Source organism: Lepisosteus oculatus, unplaced genomic scaffold, assembly GCF_040954835.1.
Source record: "Lepisosteus oculatus isolate fLepOcu1 unplaced genomic scaffold, fLepOcu1.hap2 HAP2_SCAFFOLD_188, whole genome shotgun sequence".
In the NCBI taxonomy this organism is placed as follows: domain Eukaryota; kingdom Metazoa; phylum Chordata; class Actinopteri; order Semionotiformes; family Lepisosteidae; genus Lepisosteus; species Lepisosteus oculatus.
The window spans coordinates 54312-75137 of NW_027167729.1; the positions used below are offsets into that span (position 1 = coordinate 54312).

Sequence of the window (20826 nt, forward strand, 5' to 3'; positions counted from 1 at the left end):
CGTGATCTATTGCCATTAACCATGACTCTGCTGTTGCTACCTGTGTACAGCAGGTTAATCCACTTTCTCATGATGGGGCCAAACTTCATGTGCTCAAGTACCGATGTTAAGTACTGCCGGTTTAGGCGGTCAAAGGCCTTTTCTAGGTCTACACCTAAAATGCACAGAGGGAGGGAGCGATCCTCAGAGTACAGACAGACATCCCTCAACAAGGCCAGGTTGTCGCTCATCAGGCGTCCTGCTATCCCACAAGTCTGTTCTTTCCCTACCAGTGAGGCCACTACATTTTGTAGGCGCAGGAAAAGGGCTTTGGACAGGATCTTAGTGTCCACGCCTAACAGGCTGAGGGGTCTCCAGTTCTTTATGTCATTTTTTGCTCCTTTCTTAAACAAGAGAGAGATAGTGCCTTCTCTTAAGGAGTCAGGCAGCAATTCTGTCTTGTAGCTTTCCTCGAATAGGAGCAGTAGCGGATCCTGAAGCAGATCCCAAAAGGTGCAATAAAATTCTTTAGGGAGCCCGTCAGCACCCGGAGTTTTCCCCTTCTGTAAGCTCTCCATAGCCTGTCTCAGCTCTTCTACTGTCAAATCCCTCTCAAGTACTTCCCTATCTTCTTCACTCAAAATGTTTTCTAGCTTTGAGGTAAAAAAATGAATATCTTCATCCTTTACCTCTGTAGAGCTGTACAGTCTTGAGTAGAAGGCCTCGGTGCAGGAGAGGATAGCACTCGGCTCTGTTCTCTCTCGTCCCTCCTCATCAACTACACTTTCCATGACAGTCTTGGAGCCTACCACTTTCCTGAAAAAGAAGCGAGTACACTTCTCATTTTCTTCCAAGAACTGCACTCTGCTTCTTAACAGCACTCCTCGACTACTTTCTTCGGCTATGCTCCGGATGTCCTTTTTTAAAAGGGCGATATCCTCGAGCACATCGAAGCCACTGTGCAGCATCGTGTAGAGACGCTGCAGCTGCCTCTGTTTCCTGGCTAGCACTCCTCTCCGTCTGGCAGCAGCCTTCCTTCCCTCAGCCATGAAAAAGGCCTTTGTCCTCACCTTCACCTCCTCCCACCACTCTCCTACTGACCCGTACAGACACTGCAAGGACAGCCACTGTGATAGTTTCTCCTTGTAGCGGGATACTACCCCCTCGTTCTCTAGCAGCTTTGTGTTGAGTTTCCAGAGGCCTGGGCCAAAGACAGTCCCGCCCTGGAGTTCCACTCTACACCCTAAAGCCTGATGATCTGAGAAGAAGACAGGCTGAAGAGTGACCCCAACAACTTTCACTCTCTCTGAGACAAAGCAATAGTCAATTCTGGAGCTGCTATTCCTCCCTGACCATGTATATCCTGCTGTTGTGGGATATATACATCTATATGTGTCTGAGAGTTTAAAGTCTTGAACTAAGTTTTGCAGGGCCAGTGAGCTGGAATCCAATTTTATCGGCGAGCTAGACTGCCTGTCTGTGTGCTCTAAGATACAATTAAAATCCCCTCCCACTATCACGTCTGTGCTGCATAACAATAGGGGGGAGAGTGCCTTGAGTAGCTCCACCCTTCCTCCTACGTCAGTAGGGCAATACACATTGATTAGCCGCAGGTTAACGGTCCCCCATTCCACATCCACACACAGCAACCTGCCATCTATGACCCTCTGAATACTTTTCAATTTGAATGCCCATCCTTTGAAAAGAATGGCCACGCCAGAGGCTCTGTTGTTATTGTCCCCTGACCAAACAGAAGGCCCTTTATCCCACCTATCTTCAAAACTTTTATACCTCTCTTGATAGGCTAAAGCACACTCCTGCAACATCAACACATCTCCCTCTCTCTGCTGGAGGTAATCAAAGACAGACTGGCATTTAACTCTGTCATTGATACCTCTTGTGTTAAGAGAACTTATGTTAAGAGCCATATTACATAAGAAAGTGGAACCAGTCTTTACAAAACACATTTCTCTTCGGTCTCACCTGTTACCTTTTTCTTTTTCTTTTTCTTCTTACCAATTTCCTGCCAGCCATCCTCTGAATGAGCCTTCATCAGGGTGGCAGCAGTAAAAGCGTTCACAGAGTCCATTTCAAGGAAGGGGGTAGAGGGAGGGGTGGAGAGGTTCCAGCTGTCCCCATCGCCATGCTCTCCTTCCTCCTCGCTCGGGGAGAAAACAGAGTCATTTTTTCTTTTCCTCAAGTCCAGCTCCTGGGAGCACTGAGGGGAAAGGGGTGCAGCCGATAAACCAGTCTCCTCTTCCCCCTCACCCACCAGCTGCTGCAGATCCTCCGTGATGGACTGGATGGAGGAGAGGAGGGCATCTGTAGCACTTGCAGAGTCTGAGAAAAGCAGCTCCGCTGAATCCTGGGTATCCTCGGTGGACCCGCTCCACCGGGGGGCCCCACACTGGCCCTCGTTCTGAGGAGCAGGAGTGGGGGAGGGGTCCTCGCTGTTCTCGGGGGTTTTCAAACCCTCGTGCTTGTCTGGTGCAGTCTGCGGTTGTGGGGGGGTAGTGGATTTCTCTTCCACCAGCCCCGGAGCCACAGCAGGACTGATCCTGGCTGGAGGCTGAGAGTCTTTGTCCAACAAGGGTTCTTTGTTTGACTTGTTGTTTGCTTTGGATTTTCGGGCCGGTTTGGCTGAAACAAGCACTGCGTCATCCTTTCTCATTTTGAGTTTATTGGCGTAGGCGTGAGGGCAGTTCTTAAAAACGTGTCCTTCCGAGCCACATAAATTGCACTTTGGCAGCATTGAACAGTCAGAGGCTAAATGTCCCTGTTTGCCACAGGTCTTGCAGCATTTCACAGTGCAGGACGATGCCAGGTGTCCCACAGCACCACAGCGCCGACACACCTTTGGTTGTCCCACATAAAACACATAGCCATTGCAGGCGCCCAGCCGGATTGTAGAGGGCAGGTGCCTTAAGCCTCCATTTACGCTGTCCGGTAGCAAGCGAACCTCGAATTTCCTTGCTCCTGTTTTTATACCATCAACATCTCTAACCTCAGTTCCATGGTGGACGGTGCAGTACTGGTTAAGCCAGGTGTGAATGTCCTCCGTCTTTGCCAGTTCCGAGAACATAACAACATGCACCGTTTTTCTCTCTCTCTGTGTCAGAGGCTGCAAGTTGATCTTCTCAAGTGCAGGAACTTTGCCTCTTTTTGCCTCAAACACATCCACGCATTGTTCAAACAGAGGATAGGTAGCAAATACAACCTCAAATGCTTTCTGACCTGGGAGAGCGAAGATGAAATCCAAGTGCCGAGGTTCAAAGCCAAGTTCCTTCTGCAACACTTTTCTGCTGAACTGCATACGATCCATGAAGAGGTCATCCAAGAGCTCAAAACGTACAGCATTCTTACGGGATCCAAAGGTTGCCATTTCAAAAACCGCAAATCGAACACTGCTTCCAACAAAAGAAAAACAATCCAACTACTCCACCTACAGGCTGATCAAGGTATCTCCCCTGCCAGGTAAGTATGAGTTAAACAGGCCCCTGCAAGCGGCCCGCACCCACAGCACAAATCGCGCATCCTAGGCCACCTCCTCGCCCCGCACGCCACCGCCTCCTGCTGGGCCCACTCTTTCGCACACTCACACGCCACACTAACACTCAAAAGTGTGGGAAAAACGAGAAAACGAGCGCGCCGTTTCCTACACATCTGCAGTCGCCGTTGCGCATTCGCAGCATGTCCCGGGATGCAATTCGGCCTCATTTGCATAACTCCAGACCGGCAGATCGCCACGCAAGCTCGCGACGTGCGCCTGCCACACACCGAACAAACCTTTTCAGCAATTTCCAAAAAACGGGCCTGCTCGCCTGCCCACAAGGCTCCGTCTCTTACCTGCTCTCCAGAGCCTGCTGCCTTCTGTGCTTTTCTCTTGGCACCGCTGCAGTGCACACAACTCCTGCAGCGGGAGGGGGGGAGAAAGTTCCCGCGCTCCGCCGCAGGGAAGGCTCGCTCCGTGCGCACACGTCCTTTCGATGCCAGTCCAACAAGTGCTCCGCATTAGCTGCGTCGGGGCTCCGGCGTGTCGCACCTCACCTCACCTCGCACTGCCCCCTCCTTGAATGTCTACCCCTGGGCATGCCCCGCTCTCCTCCGCCTTCTCTTACCGCGTGTGAGCACCGACAATGGCCACAATGCCGGGGAATGGCACCTGTAAAGTGTTAATTGGGGCACAGGAACAGCCCGTCTCGTCTCGGGGGGGCCGGCTTCAGAGACAATACAGCAAACACAGCGGGGCGGGGGAAGAAGACGACACCACACATGCGGGTACATTCAGCTCCGGCGGGAACGAGACATTTGTCGGTCTTTTCAAGTGCCGAGAGCCGAGCAATCCTTCACTTGTATCGTTTCTCCCCGGTAACTAGATCTGGCCCTGCGACTCTCGACTGGGCTCACCCCCGGGGCAGCCCAGCAGGTGTGAGCCTGGCCGGCACCCGGATGGGAGAGTCCACCCCGGAAAAGCTCCGGTTGCTGCTGCTCCTGCAAGAGGTGTGACTGGGACCAGTAGGGAGCGCTCACCCTGCGGGCTGTGTGGCTCTCTTACGCCCCAGCCTCCTGATGGCGACACTCTGCTGCACAAACAGGCGCCGTCCTTCGGGGGAGGCGTCAAACCGAGGTCCCGACCCTCCTTGGCCATTAGGAAACCCCAGGGCGTCTCTCAAAAAGAGACGCCGGGGGTGTCCCTCTGGTGTTAGTGCTCCCCTTTACCCATCAGTCGGGGTCTCCTCCTAATCCCCGTCTCACCTGTAACAATCAATGACGAGGCCCCCCTGTCCATGAGATTTAGTACTCGCGCAAGAGACCGGGGGCAGAGCGCGAACGCGGTCCCCCGCCCCCCACAAAGTGCGCGCTCCGGGTTCCCTCTCGGGGCCCTGCAACACAGCGGAAGGGCAGCGAGAAGGAGCCTCTTGCTCTGACGCCGCAAGGCCACAAGAGGGCGGAGGCGCCGCGCGCCCGGCCGACGTGTTGGACCGGTGCGCTTTTTAAGTGCTGAAATAAACACGCGAAAGCCCCGAAATGTTTCCAGAGTGCTGTGCACTGGAGGTTTTTGTCTGGTGAAGACTTGCCTGGTGCTCCTCCGTGCAGATTGTTTGTCCTCCTCCAGTGCGGGACGAGCCAACACAAGGGAGCGCATTCGCCAACATCCAGGCACGCAATGCGATTTGGAAAGCAGCTCCTTTCCAAAGAGTGGCACACGAACGATCCTTCAGTCCCGCTCGGGGAGCACGGAACCCCCGCCACACACAGCTTCAAGTAGCGAGTCAGGCGCCGGGGCTTTCGCTTACGGCCACACCACCCTGAACACGCCCGATCTCGTCTGATCTCGGAAGCTAAGTAGCGTCGGGCCTGGTTAGTACTTGGATTGGAGACTGCCTGGGAATACCAGGTGCTGTAAGCTTTTGCTCTCCCGGCCAGCAGGGGTCGCCGTTGGTGCCGTAGGCTTTGGGAGGAAAACCTGCAGGATGGAAAGGTGATCTATAGCCTCATCTCTAGAGATGTTTTGTTGCTGTGGCATGTGTGTGACCCATATTAAAAAAAAAACCCCGTCTGTAAAACGAATATCGAAGCTGCCTCTAAATCTGCAAATGAAGATGAGTCGATAAACCACTCGTTTTTCGTATAACTAGACATATATTCGTTTGTTACCTTTTTCATTCATTGAGCACGGATACAATAGAGGTACAGCCATTCACTGTTTGACATGTCTGCACTGGTACAGAACCGAGCAATCAGAAAACGGGTGAAACTGTCTTTAGACTCAGCATATAGTACCGAGGCCCCCCATGACCAAATAAAGGCTAACCTCGATAATCAGCCTAAAGAACGCAGACTACAGGAAAACGACTGACTTTGAAAAGGGAATGAACGTCCGGAAAGAGTAGTGGAACTAGCTTGAGATGCTTCTCCGGACCCCTAACTAAAAGCCAGCGAGAACCAGCAGCGGCGTCCACTCCTGTCGAACCGGGATCCTTCCGCAGCCACGCAGCTCGTGGTGTCCTAACCCTCCCGTATCTGATTTTGGACCTAGCACATCAGGGGAGAGCGCGAACGCAGTCCCCCACTACCAGAAATTATGCAGTCAAGATTCCCACATTTGGGGAATTTGCAGGGGTCAGCACAGCCGGAGTACAATGGCCGAGCCTTTGACCTGGGTGAACCGATTCGATTTTTAAGAACTTTATTTCCTTTTCACAAAAAAATACAGGAAATCACAAATCAGAAAGCTTTACATTAATATACATACTTAAAACAGTATATATGATCACATCTCATTACATTTTGACACGGTAACAGTTACATAGCAACAATTTTCTTTTTTTCTGGTGCAAATCACATTCTTTATTTAAACATGATAATGTTTTTCACAGTTTCTTGAGATACTGTCCAATGCCCTCTATTTCCCACAGATTTTCTGCTTCCTCCCTCCCTTCTCTCCACAGATCTCTGAGGTAATAGTTCTCTCGGGTGATGAACAGGGCCAGGCTACCTGCTGCCTTGACTGGGACCTCGATGCCTTTGAACAGCCCCATGTTCCTCACTCTCCACAGGGCGTCTTTCCCACTGTTCACCACGGCCCAGATCCTGTCAAACACGTCAGGAGGAAGTTTGACAGGAGAGATGCCGTATATGATGAAAGCAGCGGTCAGGGTAAATTGGGGCGAGAGAGCCTGCAACCAATCTTCAAACTGTGCCCAGAAGGCCTTAGCAAAAAAGCAGGACCACAGGAGATGGGTCACAGTCTCCTCCTCGCCGCAGCCCACCCTAACGCAGCGAGGGCTGGGGGTGAGGCCCCTACGGTACAAGAAAGTTCGTACCGGTAAGCACTGGTGGACGACACTCCAGGCTAAATCTCTGTGAATGTTGCACAGAAATTTAGAGGATGTGTGTTTCCACACCTTCCTTGTTTGGGCTGATGTTAAAATGCCCACAGGGGTCTGCCTATTGTTCTGGGGTGCTACGAAATCTTCCAGTTTTTGGACGCTGACATCTCGGAGGGGAATATGGCCAATTGGGTGAGATCTTAGAAAACTTTTAACTGTCCCATAAATTGCAGGGCATGTGTCAGAGAGTGGGACGTCCAGCTTGGGTCTGACACCCCACACTCTGAACACCTCCCTACCTACCCAGAGCCTGGAAAAATAAGTCCAGGTACGCGCTGCAGGTGCTGTTGCAAAGCCTCTCAGCACAGAGGCCAGGAAAATGCACAGCAGCTTCGTAGCAATATCTGGGACAGACTTCCCCCCTGAGGGTAGCGGCCTGTACATTATTTCCCTTCTGAGTCTTTCCTGCTTCCCACCCCATAGAAATTGAAACATCAATCTCCTCAGCACCGCCGCAACACGGTGTGGGATTGGGAAGGTAGAAGCCAGAAAATTCAAGACAGGCAAGAGCTCAGCTTTGATGACCAGCACCTTCCCTGTCATGGTGAGGTCTCGGTCCTTCCATTGCATCAGTTTTTTGTTTAAGATTGGCAATTTGTTCTGCCAATTTACTGTTCCCATCTCTTCTCCAAAATACACCCCCAGGACCTTAATTCTCTTCTCTTGCAGCCTGAGATCATGTCCTTCTTTTGGCTCCCTCCAGTTCTGATAAAAAATCTCACTCTTAGATGTGTTAATTTTTGCGGAGGAAGCCAAAGAGAACCGATCACAGCACTGCAGAGCTCTGCTAATTGAGGCATTGTCAGAGAGGAGCAGGGTGACGTCATCCATGTATAGAGACGTCTTTACCTCTCCTCCCCCACTTCCAGGCACTGGTATCCCATTAATGGCCTGATCCTGGCGCAAGGCACAGGCTAAGGGCTCCATAGCCAAAACGAATAACAAGGGGGATAATGGGCAGCCCTGCCTCACCCCTGAACAGACTTCAAAGGTGCGTGATCTATTGCCATTAACCATGACTCTGCTGTTGCTACCTGTGTACAGCAGGTTAATCCACTTTCTCATGATGGGGCCAAACTTCATTTGCTCAAGTACCGATGTTAAGTACTGCCGGTTTAGGCGGTCAAAGGCCTTTTCTAGGTCTACACCTAAAATGCACAGAGGGAGGGAGCGATCCTCAGAGTACAGACAGACATCCCTCAACAAGGCCAGGTTGTCGCTCATCAGGCGTCCTGCTATCCCACAAGTCTGTTCTTTCCCTACCAGTGAGGCCACTACATTTTGTAGGCGCAGGAAAAGGGCTTTGGACAGGATCTTAGTGTCCACGCCTAACAGGCTGAGGGGTCTCCAGTTCTTTATGTCATTTTTTGCTCCTTTCTTAAACAAGAGAGAGATAGTGCCTTCTCTTAAGGAGTCAGGCAGCAATTCTGTCTTGTAGCTTTCCTCGAATAGGAGCAGTAGCGGATCCTGAAGCAGATCCCAAAAGGTGCAATAAAATTCTTTAGGGAGCCCGTCAGCACCCGGAGTTTTCCCCTTCTGTAAGCTCTCCATAGCCTGTCTCAGCTCTTCTACTGTCAAATCCCTCTCAAGTACTTCCCTATCTTCTTCACTCAAAATGTTTTCTAGCTTTGAGGTAAAAAAATGAATATCTTCATCCTTTACCTCTGTAGAACTGTACAGTCTTGAGTAGAAGGCCTCGGTGCAGGAGAGGATAGCACTCGGCTCTGTTCTCTCTCGTCCCTCCTCATCAACTACACTTTCCATGACAGTCTTGGAGCCTACCACTTTCCTGAAAAAGAAGCGAGTACACTTCTCATTTTCTTCCAAGAACTGCACTCTGCTTCTTAACAGCACTCCTCGACTACTTTCTTCGGCTATGCTCCGGATGTCCTTTTTTAAAAGGGCGATATCCTCGAGCACATCGAAGCCACTGTGCAGCATCGTGTAGAGACGCTGCAGCTGCCTCTGTTTCCTGGCTAGCACTCCTCTCCGTCTGGCAGCAGCCTTCCTTCCCTCAGCCATGAAAAAGGCCTTTGTCCTCACCTTCACCTCCTCCCACCACTCTCCTACTGACCCGTACAGACACTGCAAGGACAGCCACTGTGATAGTTTCTCCTTGTAGCGGGATACTACCCCCTCGTTCTCTAGCAGCTTTGTGTTGAGTTTCCAGAGGCCTGGGCCAAAGACAGTCCCGCCCTGGAGTTCCACTCTACACCCTAAAGCCTGATGATCTGAGAAGAAGACAGGCTGAAGAGTGACCCCAACAACTTTCACTCTCTCTGAGACAAAGCAATAGTCAATTCTGGAGCTGCTATTCCTCCCTGACCATGTATATCCTGCTGTTGTGGGATATATACATCTATATGTGTCTGAGAGTTTAAAGTCTTGAACTAAGTTTTGCAGGGCCAGTGAGCTGGAATCCAATTTTATCGGCGAGCTAGACTGCCTGTCTGTGTGCTCTAAGATACAATTAAAATCCCCTCCCACTATCACGTCTGTGCTGCATAACAATAGGGGGGAGAGTGCCTTGAGTAGCTCCACCCTTCCTCCTACGTCAGTAGGGCAATACACATTGATTAGCCGCAGGTTAACGGTCCCCCATTCCACATCCACACACAGCAACCTGCCATCTATGACCCTCTGAATACTTTTCAATTTGAATGCCCATCCTTTGAAAAGAATGGCCACGCCAGAGGCTCTGTTGTTATTGTCCCCTGACCAAACAGAAGGCCCTTTATCCCACCTATCTTCAAAACTTCTATACCTCTCTTGATAGGCTAAAGCACACTCCTGCAACATCAACACATCTCCCTCTCTCTGCTGGAGGTAATCAAAGACAGACTGGCATTTAACTCTGTCATTGATACCTCTGGTGTTAAGAGAAATTATGTTTAGAGCCATATTACATAAGAAAGTGGAACCAGTCTTTACAAAACACATTTCTCTTCGGTCTCACCAGTTACCTTCTTCTTTTTCTTTTTCTTCTTACCAATTTCCTGCCAGCCATCCTCTGAATGAGCCTTCATCAGGGTGGCAGCAGTAAAAGCGTTCACAGAGTCCATTTCAAGGAAGGGGGTAGAGGGAGGGGTGGAGAGGTTCCAGCTGTCCCCATCGCCATGCTCTCCTTCCTCCTCGCTCGGGGAGAAAACAGAGTCATTTTTCCTTTTCCTCAAGTCCAGCTCCTGGGAGCACTGAGGGGAAAGGGGTGCAGCCGATGCACCAGTCTCCTCTTCCCCCTCACCCACCAGCTGCTGCAGATCCTCCGTGATGGACTGGATGGAGGAGAGGAGGGCATCTGTAGCACTTGCAGAGTCTGAGAAAAGCAGCTCCGCTGAATCCTGGGTATCCTCGCTGGACCCGCTCCACCGGGGGGCCCCACACTGGCCCTCGTTCTGAGGAGCAGGAGTGGGGGAGGGGTCCTCGCTGTTCTCGGGGGTTTTCAAACCCTCGTGCTTGTCTGGTGCAGTCTGCGGTTGTGGGGGCGTAGTGGATTTCTCTTCCACCAGCCCCGGAGCCACAGCAGGACTGATCCTGGCTGGAGGCTGAGAGTCTTTGTCCAACAAGGGTTCTTTGTTTGACTTGTTGTTTGCTTTGGATTTTCGGGCCGGTTTGGCTGAAACAAGCACTGCCTCATCCTTTCTCATTTTGAGTTTATTGGCGTAGGCGTGAGGGCAGTTCTTAAAAACGTGTCCTTCCGAGCCACATAAATTGCACTTTGGCAGCATTGAACAGTCAGAGGCTAAATGTCCCTGTTTGCCACAGGTCTTGCAGCATTTCACAGTGCAGGACGATGCCAGGTGTCCCACAGCACCACAGCGCCGACACACCTTTGGTTGTCCCACATAAAAAACATAGCCATTGCAGGCGCCCAGCCGGATTGTAGAGGGCAGGTGCCTTAAGCCTCCATTTACGCTGTCCGGTAGCAAGCGAACCTCGAATTTCCTTGCTCCTGTTTTTATACCGTCAGCATCTCTAACCTCAGTTCCATGGTGGACGGTGCAGTACTGGTTAAGCCAGGTGTGAATGTCCTCCGTCTTTGCCAGTTCCGAGAACATAACAACATGCACCGTTTTCCTCTCTCTCTGTGTCAGAGGCTGCAAGTTGATCTTCTCAAGTGCAGGAACTTTGCCTCTTTTTGCCTCAAACACATCCACGCATTGTTCAAACAGAGGATAGGTAGCAAATACAACCTCAAATGCTTTCTGACCTGGGAGAGCGAAGATGAAATCCAAGTGCCGAGGTTCAAAGCCAAGTTCCTTCTGTAACACTTTTCTGCTGAACTGCATTCGATCCATGAAGAGGTCATCCAAGAGCTCAAAACGTACAGCATTCTTACGGGATCCAAAGGTTGCCATTTCAAAAACCGCAAATCGAACACTGCTTCCAACAAAAGAAAAACAATCCAACTACTCCACCTACAGGCTGATCAAGGTATCTCCCCTGCCAGGTAAGTATGAGTTAAACAGGCCCCTGCAAGCGGCCCGCACCCACAGCACAAATCGCGCATCCTAGGCCACCTCCTCGCCCCGCACGCCACCGCCTCCTGCTGGGCCCACTCTTTCACACACTCACACGCCACACTAACACTCAAAAGTGTGGGCAAAACGAGAAAACGAGCGCGCCGTTTCCTACACATCTGCAGTCGCCGTTGCGCATTCGCAGCATATCCCGGGATGCAATTCGGCCTCATTTGCATAACTCCAGACCGGCAGATCGCCACGCAAGCTCGCGACGTGCGCCTGCCACACACCGAACAAACCTTTTCAGCAATTTCCAAAAAACGGGCCTGCTCGCCTGCCCACAAGGCTCCGTCTCTTACCTGCTCTCCAGAGCCTGCTGCCTTCTGTGCTTTTCTCTTGGCACCGCTGCAGTGCACACAACTCCTGCAGCGGGAGGGGGGGAGAAAGTTCCCGCGCTCCGCCACAGGGAAGGCTCGCTCCGTGCGCACACGTCCTTTCGATGCCAGTCCAACAAGTGCTCCGCATTAGCTGCGTCGGGGCTCCGGCGTGTCGCACCTCACCTCACCTCGCACTGCCCCCTCCTTGAATGTCTGCCCCTGGGCATGCCCCGCTCTCCTCCGCCTTATCTTACCGCGTGTGAGCACCGACAATGGCCACAATGCCGGGGAATGGCACCTGTAAAGTGTTAATTGGGGCACAGGAACAGCCCGTCTCGTCTCGGGGGGGCCGGCTTCAGAGACAATACAGCAAACACAGCGGGGCGGGGGAAGAAGACGACACCACACATGCGGGTACATTCAGCTCCGGCGGGAACGAGACATTTGTCGGTCTTTTCAAGTGCCGAGAGCCGAGCAATCCTTCACTTGTATCGTTTCTCCCCGGTGACTAGATCTGGCCCTGCGACTCTCGACTGGGCTCACCCCCGGGGCAGCCCAGCAGGTGTGAGCCTGGCCGGCACCCGGATGGGAGATTCCCCCCCGGAAAAGCTCCGGTTGCTGCTGCTCCTGCAAGAGGTGTGACTGGGACCAGTAGGGAGCGCTCACCCTGCGGGCTGTGTGGCTCTCTTACGCCCCAGCCTCCTGATGGCGACACTCTGCTGCACAAACAGGCGCCGTCCTTCGGGGGAGGCGTCAAACCGAGGTCCCGACCCTCCTTGGCCATTAGGAAACCCCAGGGCGTCTCTCAAAAAGAGACGCCGGGGGTGTCCCTCTGGTGTTAGTGCTCCCCTTTACCCATCAGTCGGGGTCTCCTCCTAATCCCCGTCTCACCTGTAACAATCAATGACGAGGCCCCCCTGTCCGTGAGATTTAGTACTCGCGCAAGAGACCGGGGGCAGAGCGCGAACGCGGTCCCCCGCCCCCCACAAAGTGCGCGCTCCGGGTTCCCTCTCGGGGCCCTGCAACACAGCGGAAGGGCAGCGAGAAGGAACCTCTTGCTCTGACGCCGCAAGGCCACAAGAGGGCGGAGGCGCTGCGCGCCCGGCCGACGTGTTGGACCGGTGTGCTTTTTAAGTGCTGAAATAAACACGCGAAAGCCCCGAAATGTTTCCAGAGTGCTGTGCACTGGAGGTTTTTGTCTGGTGAAGACTTGCCTGGTGCTCCTCCGTGCAGATTGTTTGTCCTCCTCCAGTGCGGGACGAGCCAACACAAGGGAGCGCATTCGCCAACATCCAGGCACGCAATGCGATTTGGAAAGCAGCTCCTTTCCAAAGAGTTGCACACGAACGATCCTTCAGTCCCGCTCGGGGGGCACGGAACCCCCGCCACACACAGCTTCAAGTAGCGAGTCAGGCGCCGGGGCTTTCGCTTACGGCCACACCACCCTGAACACGCCCGATCTCGTCTGATCTCGGAAGCTAAGTAGCGTCGGGCCTGGTTAGTACTTGGATTGGAGACTGCCTGGGAATACCAGGTGCTGTAAGCTTTTGCTCTTCCGGCCAGCAGGGGTCGCCGTTGGTGCCGTAGGCTTTGGGAGAAAAACCTGCAGGATGGAAAGGTGATCTATAGCCTCATCTCTAGAGATGTTTTGTTGCTGTGGCATGTGTGTGACCCATATTCAAAAAAAAACCCCGTCTGTAAAACGAATATCGAAGCTGCCTCTAAATCTGCAAATGAAGATGAGTCGATAAACCACTCGTTTTTCGTATAACTAGACATATATTCATTTGTTACCGATTTCATTCATTGAGCACGGATACAATAGAGGTACAGCCATTCACTGTTTGACATGTCTGCACTGGTACAGAACCGAGCAATCAGAAAACGGGTGAAACTGTCTTTAGACTCAGCATACAGTACCGAGGCCCCCCATGACCAAATAAAGGCTAACCTCGATAATCAGCCTAAAGAACGCAGACTACAGCAAAACGACTGACTTTGAAAAGGGAATGAACGTCCGGAAAGAGTAGTGGAACTAGCTTGAGATGCTTCTCCGGACCCCTAACTAAAAGCCAGCGAGAACCAGCAGCGGCGTCCACTCCTGTCGAACCGGGATCCTTCCGCAGCCACGCAGCTCGTGGTGTCCTAACCCTCCCGTATCTGATTTTGGACCAAGCACATCAGGGGAGAGCGCGAACGCAGTCCTCCACTACCAGAAATTATGCAGTCAAGATTCCCACATTTAGGGAATTCGCAGGGGTCAGCACAGCCGGAGTACAATGGCCGAGCCTCGCCCTGGGTGAACCTCCTTCTTGATCAAGGTATCTCCCCTGCCAGGTAAGTATGAGTTAAACAGGCCCCTGCAAGCGGCCCGCACCCCCAGCACAAATCGCGCATCCTAGGCCACCTCCTCGCCCCGCACGCCACCGCCTCCTGCTGGGCCCACTCTTTCGCACACTCACACGCCACACTAACACTCAAAAGTGTGGGAAAAACGAGAAAACGAGCGCGCCGTTTCCTACACATCTGCAGTCGCCGTTGCGCATTCGCAGCATGTCCCGGGATGCAATTCGGCCTCATTTGCATAACTCCAGACCGGCAGATCGCCACGCAAGCTCGCGACGTGCGCCTGCCACACACCGAACAAACCTTTTCAGCAATTTCCAAAAAACGGGCCTGCTCGCCTGCCCACAAGGCTCCGTCTCTTACCTGCTCTCCAGAGCCTGCTGCCTTCTGTGCTTTTCTCTTGGCACCGCTGCAGTGCACACAACTCCTGCAGCGGGAGGGGGGGAGAAAGTTCCCGCGCTCCGCCGCAGGGAAGGCTCGCTCCGTGCGCACACGTCCTTTCGATGCCAGTCCAACAAGTGCTCCGCATTAGCTGCGTCGGGGCTCCAGCGTGTCGCACCTCACCTCACCTCGCACTGCCCCCTCCTTGAATGTCTACCCCTGGGCATGCCCCGCTCTCCTCCGCCTTCTCTTACCGCGTGTGAGCACCGACAATGGCCACAATGCCGGGGAATGGCACCTGTAAAGTGTTAATTGGGGCACAGGAACAGCCCGTCTCGTCTCGGGGGGGCCGGCATCAGAGACAATACAGCAAACACAGCGGGGCGGGGGAAGAAGACGACACCACACATGCGGGTACATTCAGCTCCGGCGGGAACGAGACATTTGTCGGTCTTTTCAAGTGCCGAGAGCCGAGCAATCCTTCACTTGTATCGTTTCTCCCCGGTGACTAGATCTGGCCCTGCGACTCTCGACTGGGCTCACCCCCGGGGCAGCCCAGCAGGTGTGAGCCTGGCCGGCACCCGGATGGGAGAGTCCACCCCGGAAAAGCTCCGGTTGCTGCTGCTCCTGCAAGAGGTGTGACTGGGACCAGTAGGGAGCGCTCACCCTGCGGGCTGTGTGGCTCTCTTACGCCCCAGCCTCCCGATGGCGACACTCTGCTGCACAAACAGGCGCCGTCCTTCGGGGGAGGCGTCAAACCGAGGTCCCGACCCTCCTTGGCCATTAGGAAACCCCAGGGCGTCTCTCAAAAAGAGACGCCGGGGGTGTCCCTCTGGTGTTAGTGCTCCCCTTTACCCATCAGTCGGGGTCTCCTCCTAATCCCCGTCTCACCTGTAACAATCAATGACGAGGCCCCCCTGTCCATGAGATTTAGTACTCGCGCAAGAGACCGGGGGCAGAGCGCGAACGCGGTCCCCCGCCCCCCACAAAGTGCGCGCTCCGGGTTCCCTCTCGGGGCCCTGCAACACAGCGGAAGGGCAGCGAGAAGGAGCCTCTTGCTCTGACGCCGCAAGGCCACAAGAGGGCGGAGGCGCCGCGCGCCCGGCCGACGTGTTGGACCGGTGCGCTTTTTAAGTGCTGAAATAAACACGCGAAAGCCCCGAAATGTTTCCAGAGTGCTGTGCACTGGAGGTTTTTGTCTGGTGAAGACTTGCCTGGTGCTCCTCCGTGCAGATTGTTTGTCCTCCTCCAGTGCGGGACGAGCCAACACAAGGGAGCGCATTCGCCAACATCCAGGCACGCAATGCGATTTGGAAAGCAGCTCCTTTCCAAAGAGTTGCACACGAACGATCCTTCAGTCCCGCTCGGGGGGCACGGAACCCCCGCCACACACAGCTTCAAGTAGCGAGTCAGGCGCCAAGGCGTTTGCTTACGGCCACACCACCCTGAACACGCCCGATCTCGTCTGATCTCGGAAGCTAAGCAGCGTCGGGCCTGGTTAGTACTTGGATGGGAGACTGCCTGGGAATACCAGGTGCTGTAAGCTTTTGCTCTCCCGGCCAGCAGGGGTCGCCGTTGGTGCCGTAGGCTTTGGGAGGAAAACCTGCAGGATGGAAAGGTGATCTATAGCCTCATCTCTAGAGATGTTTTGTTGCTGTGGCATGTGTGTGACCCATATTAAAAAAAAAACCCCGTCTGTAAAACGAATATCGAAACTGCCTCTAAATCTGCAAATGAAGATGAGTCGATAAACCACTCGTTTTTCGTATAACTAGACATATATTCGTTTGTTACCTTTTTCATTCATTGAGCACGGATACAATAGAGGTACAGCCATTCACTGTTTGACATGTCTGCACTGGTACAGAACCGAGCAATCAGAAAACGGGTGAAACTGTCTTTAGACTCAGCATATAGTACCGAGGCCCCCCATGACCAAATAAAGGCTAACCTCGATAATCAGCCTAAAGAACGCAGACTACAGCAAAACGACTGACTTTGAAAAGGGAATGAACGTCCGGAAAGAGTAGTGGAACTAGCTTGAGATGCTTCTCCGGACCCCTAACTAAAAGCCAGCGAGAACCAGCAGCGGCGTCCACTCCTGTCGAACCGGGATCCTTCCGCAGCCACGCAGCTCGTGGTGTCCTAACCCTCCCGTATCTGATTTTGGACCAAGCACATCAGGGGAGAGCGCGAACGCAGTCCCCCACTACCAGAAATTATGCAGTCAAGATTCCCACATTTGGGGAATTTGCAGGGGTCAGCACAGCCGGAGTACAATGGCCGAGCCTTTGACCTGGGTGAACCTCCTTCTTGATCAAGGTATCTCCCCTGCCAGGTAAGTATGAGTTAAACAGGCCCCTGCAAGCGGCCCGCACCCACAGCACAAATCGCGCATCCTAGGCCACCTCCTCGCCCCGCACGCCACCGCCTCCTGCTGGGCCCACTCTTTCACACACTCACACGCCACACTAACACTCAAAAGTGTGGGCAAAACGAGAAAACGAGCGCGCCGTTTCCTACACATCTGCAGTCGCCGTTGCGCATTCGCAGCATATCCCGGGATGCAATTCGGCCTTATTTGCATAACTCCAGACCGGCAGATCGCCACGCAAGCTCGCGACGTGCGCCTGCCACACACCGAACAAACCTTTTCAGCAATTTCCAAAAAACGGGCCTGCTCGCCTGCCCACAAGGCTCCGTCTCTTACCTGCTCTCCAGAGCCTGCTGCCTTCTGTGCTTTTCTCTTGGCACCGCTGCAGTGCACACAACTCCTGCAGCGGGAGGGGGGGAGAAAGTTCCCGCGCTCCGCCACAGGGAAGGCTCGCTCCGTGCGCACACGTCCTTTCGATGCCAGTCCAACAAGTGCTCCGCATTAGCTGCGTCGGGGCTCCGGCGTGTCGCACCTCACCTCACCTCGCACTGCCCCCTCCTTGAATGTCTGCCCCTGGGCATGCCCCGCTCTCCTCCGCCTTATCTTACCGCGTGTGAGCACCGACAATGGCCACAATGCCGGGGAATGGCACCTGTAAAGTGTTAATTGGGGCACAGGAACAGCCCGTCTCGTCTCGGGGGGGCCGGCTTCAGAGACAATACAGCAAACACAGCGGGGCGGGGGAAGAAGACGACACCACACATGCGGGTACATTCAGCTCCGGCGGGAACGAGACATTTGTCGGTCTTTTCAAGTGCCGAGAGCCGAGCAATCCTTCACTTGTATCGTTTCTCCCCGGTGACTAGATCTGGCCCTGCGACTCTCGACTGGGCTCACCCCCGGGGCAGCCCAGCAGGTGTGAGCCTGGCCGGCACCCGGATGGGAGATTCCACCCCGGAAAAGCTCCGGTTGCTGCTGCTCCTGCAAGAGGTGTGACTGGGACCAGTAGGGAGCGCTCACCCTGCGGGCTGTGTGGCTCTCTTACGCCCCAGCCTCCTGATGGCGACACTCTGCTGCACAAACAGGCGCCGTCCTTCGGGGGAGGCGTCAAACCGAGGTCCCGACCCTCCTTGGCCATTAGGAAACCCCAGGGCGTCTCTCAAAAAGAGACGCCGGGGGTGTCCCTCTGGTGTTAGTGCTCCCCTTTACCCATCAGTTGGGGTCTCCTCCTAATCCCCGTCTCACCTGTAACAATCAATGACGAGGCCCCCCTGTCCGTGAGATTTAGTACTCGCGCAAGAGACCGGGGGCAGAGCGCGAACGCGGTCCCCCGCCCCCCACAAAGTGCGCGCTCCGGGTTCCCTCTCGGGGCCCTGCAACACAGCGGAAGGGCAGCGAGAAGGAGCCTCTTGCTCTGACGCCGCAAGGCCACAAGAGGGCGGAGGCGCCGCGCGCCCGGCCGACGTGTTGGACCGGTGCGCTTTTTAAGTGCTGAAATAAACACGCGAAAGCCCCGAAATGTTTCCAGAGTGCTGTGCACTGGAGGTTTTTGTCTGGTGAAGACTTGCCTGGCGCTCCTCCGTGCAGATTGTTTGTCCTCCTCCAGTGCGGGACGAGCCAACACAAGGGAGCGCATTCGCCAACATCCAGGCACGCAATGCGATTTGGAAAGCAGCTCCTTTCCAAAGAGTTGCACACGAACGATCCTTCAGTCCCGCTCGGGGGGCACGGAACCCCCGCCACACACAGCTTCAAGTAACGAGTCAGGCGCTGGGGCTTTCGCTTACGGCCACACCACCCTGAACACGCCTGATCTCGTCTGATCTCGGAAGCTAAGCAGCGTCGGGCCTGGTTAGTACTTGGTTGGGAGACTGCCTGGGAATACCAGGTGCTGTAAGCTTTTGCTCTCCCGGCCAGCAGGGGTCGCCGTTGGTGCCGTAGGCTTTGGGAGGAAAACCTGCAGGATGGAAAGGTGATCTATAGCCTCATCTCTAGAGATGTTTTGTTGCTGTGGCATGTGTGTGACCCATATTCAAAAAAAAAACCCGTCTGTAAAACGAATATCGAAGCTGCCTCTAAATCTGCAAATGAAGATGAGTCGATAAACCACTCGTTTTTCGTATAACTAGACATATATTCATTTGTTACCGATTTCATTCATTGAGCACGGATACAATAGAGGTACAACCATTCACTGTTTGACATGTCTGCACTGGTACAGAACCGAGCAATCAGAAAACGGGTGAAACTGTCTTTAGACTCAGCATACAGTAACCACTCGGCCACCTCGTCTAGGAAACTGGGCTGTCCTGACATGGGTTGGCGCACTCCAGTTGATCTTTTTCTTTTTTTTCCCTCATACTCGAGGGTCATTTTCCTGTTCCACATGCGATTTCAACATTTTCCTTGGGAGATGTCAAGCCAGCAAGCCACTGCTGTGGTTCAGTGGCCAGTGTGGAGTTCAGTGGCCCTGTTGTACACAGAAAGCACATTGAGCTCCTTGGACATGAAAAGTTCCAGATAAAAGCCATTTGTCATCCTTTCTCTTGGTGTCGATGTTGCTATTGTATGTAAAGGTGGCAACTTGCTGAGCGAGCAGGCGGAGCACACACCGAATGCAGATGTGTCTGAGTGGTGTGTCCAAGTGGCTGCAAAAGGACAGCACTCCCGGGGCGCCGTGGCTTAGTTGGTTAAAGCGCCTGTCTAGTAAACAGAAAATCCTGGGTCCGAATCCCAGCGGTGCCTTTTTTTGTTCTGTGTTCTCGAACAGAACTGGTCATTATAGACAACCGCATACGTCTAGACTTAATTAAATGCAAGTATTCATTTCCTGTCTTGAACGACTTGTTTTTCTTAAAATGGATGCAACTTGCAAAACATGAAATACAAACCTCGCTAATCAGCGCTCGCGGCTGGCAAAAAAAAAAGAAGTCAGCAATGTTTTTTTCTTTAACCTTAAGCCTGCTAATGGAGAAGAACCTAGTCGCCACATCACATACATCCGTTTCAACGATAAGAATGTAACAACTATCCTCACTCCAGAGTAAATCTCACGTTGAGGGCATATTTTTTTCCACTTTACCATGAGTCGGGCTCAGCTGCACAGAGGCGAGAGCAGAGCAATGAGGTCAGGGGGATAGGGGAGTCACACGCTGGCGGTTTGAACACGCGGAAGATCACTGAGGGATCCACAGTATGTGGACCCTCCGTGCGCCATCATTCCACACTCCAGACTCTGAATCCTGCCATCCGAGTTAAGATCTCGGCGGAACCTGAGGCGCAGTTCTTTCTTAAAACGTAATCTGGTGAGCATTTCTAGAATCGTAATTGTATAGATGCAGCCTTTAATATGTTGCTAGGTTAAAATTTATGACTTCTTGAACTTCAGTAGGCAACTGCCCTCTTGATTTCGGATTTAATTTCTTTATTACAGGGGAGCTTTTATGATGACAGAGTCAAGTTCAGGTACTTTGCTTGATGGAGGAAGCTCATTTCGGACTCTGTGATCTTCTCACCTGGAAAGGTCTGCTGTACTACTACAAGAGAGAAGTAGAGTCTGGAGGAAGGGACAATTTTATGATGCTTTGGAAGGTAATGTTTTTTTTTTCTTTGAAATCGAAATGAATCAGAATATCAGTGCAAAAGACAAACTCTTGGTTTGGTTTAAAGAGATATGGTTTTAAAACAGACAAAATGTAGAAAACAGGTGTTTCTCACTTTTGGAAAAGAATGGACCGGGGGTAATATTTTACTAGTTGCAGTGCTAAGCTCACTGGGTTACAGCCCTGCAGTGTCACACGAGGGCCAGTGGTGCAATGGATAATGTGTCTGACTATGGATTAGGAGTTTGGAGGTTTGACTCCTGCCTGGCGCTGGTTGTTTTTAAACACATCAGCCTACTCCCTAAGTAGTCTGTGCTACTTACTGCATTGTAATCGTACCCAGTAAGAGATTTCCTTCATGTAAATGAACTGCACCTGACAGCTTTAGAAAAACACCTGGGCTCAGTACGGTGC

At 53.0% G+C, this 20826-nt stretch overlaps 7 non-coding genes across 7 annotated transcripts; 4 read left to right on the forward strand and 3 right to left on the reverse strand.

Annotated features, from left to right (window-relative positions):
* The first annotated feature begins 5270 nt into the window (after window positions 1–5270).
* LOC138226925 (5S ribosomal RNA) lies at window positions 5271–5389 on the forward strand. Its single transcript, XR_011184772.1, has one exon. It is a non-coding gene; the product is annotated as a 5S ribosomal RNA (ribosomal RNA).
* Window positions 5390–6024: 635 nt separating this feature from the next.
* LOC138226909 (U1 spliceosomal RNA) lies at window positions 6025–6194 on the reverse strand. The gene has a single exon (XR_011184758.1). It is a non-coding gene; the product is annotated as a U1 spliceosomal RNA (small nuclear RNA).
* A 6942-nt stretch (window positions 6195–13136) lies between these two features.
* LOC138226894 (5S ribosomal RNA) lies at window positions 13137–13255 on the forward strand. Its single transcript, XR_011184748.1, has one exon. It is a non-coding gene; the product is annotated as a 5S ribosomal RNA (ribosomal RNA).
* A 635-nt stretch (window positions 13256–13890) lies between these two features.
* Window positions 13891–14054, reverse strand: LOC138226902 (U1 spliceosomal RNA). The gene has a single exon (XR_011184753.1). It is a non-coding gene; the product is annotated as a U1 spliceosomal RNA (small nuclear RNA).
* A 1809-nt stretch (window positions 14055–15863) lies between these two features.
* On the forward strand, window positions 15864–15982 carry LOC138226905 (5S ribosomal RNA). The gene has a single exon (XR_011184755.1). It is a non-coding gene; the product is annotated as a 5S ribosomal RNA (ribosomal RNA).
* Window positions 15983–16617: 635 nt separating this feature from the next.
* LOC138226903 (U1 spliceosomal RNA) lies at window positions 16618–16782 on the reverse strand. Its single transcript, XR_011184754.1, has one exon. It is a non-coding gene; the product is annotated as a U1 spliceosomal RNA (small nuclear RNA).
* A 1809-nt stretch (window positions 16783–18591) lies between these two features.
* LOC138226924 (5S ribosomal RNA) lies at window positions 18592–18710 on the forward strand. Its single transcript, XR_011184771.1, has one exon. It is a non-coding gene; the product is annotated as a 5S ribosomal RNA (ribosomal RNA).
* The last annotated feature ends 2116 nt before the right edge of the window (window positions 18711–20826 follow it).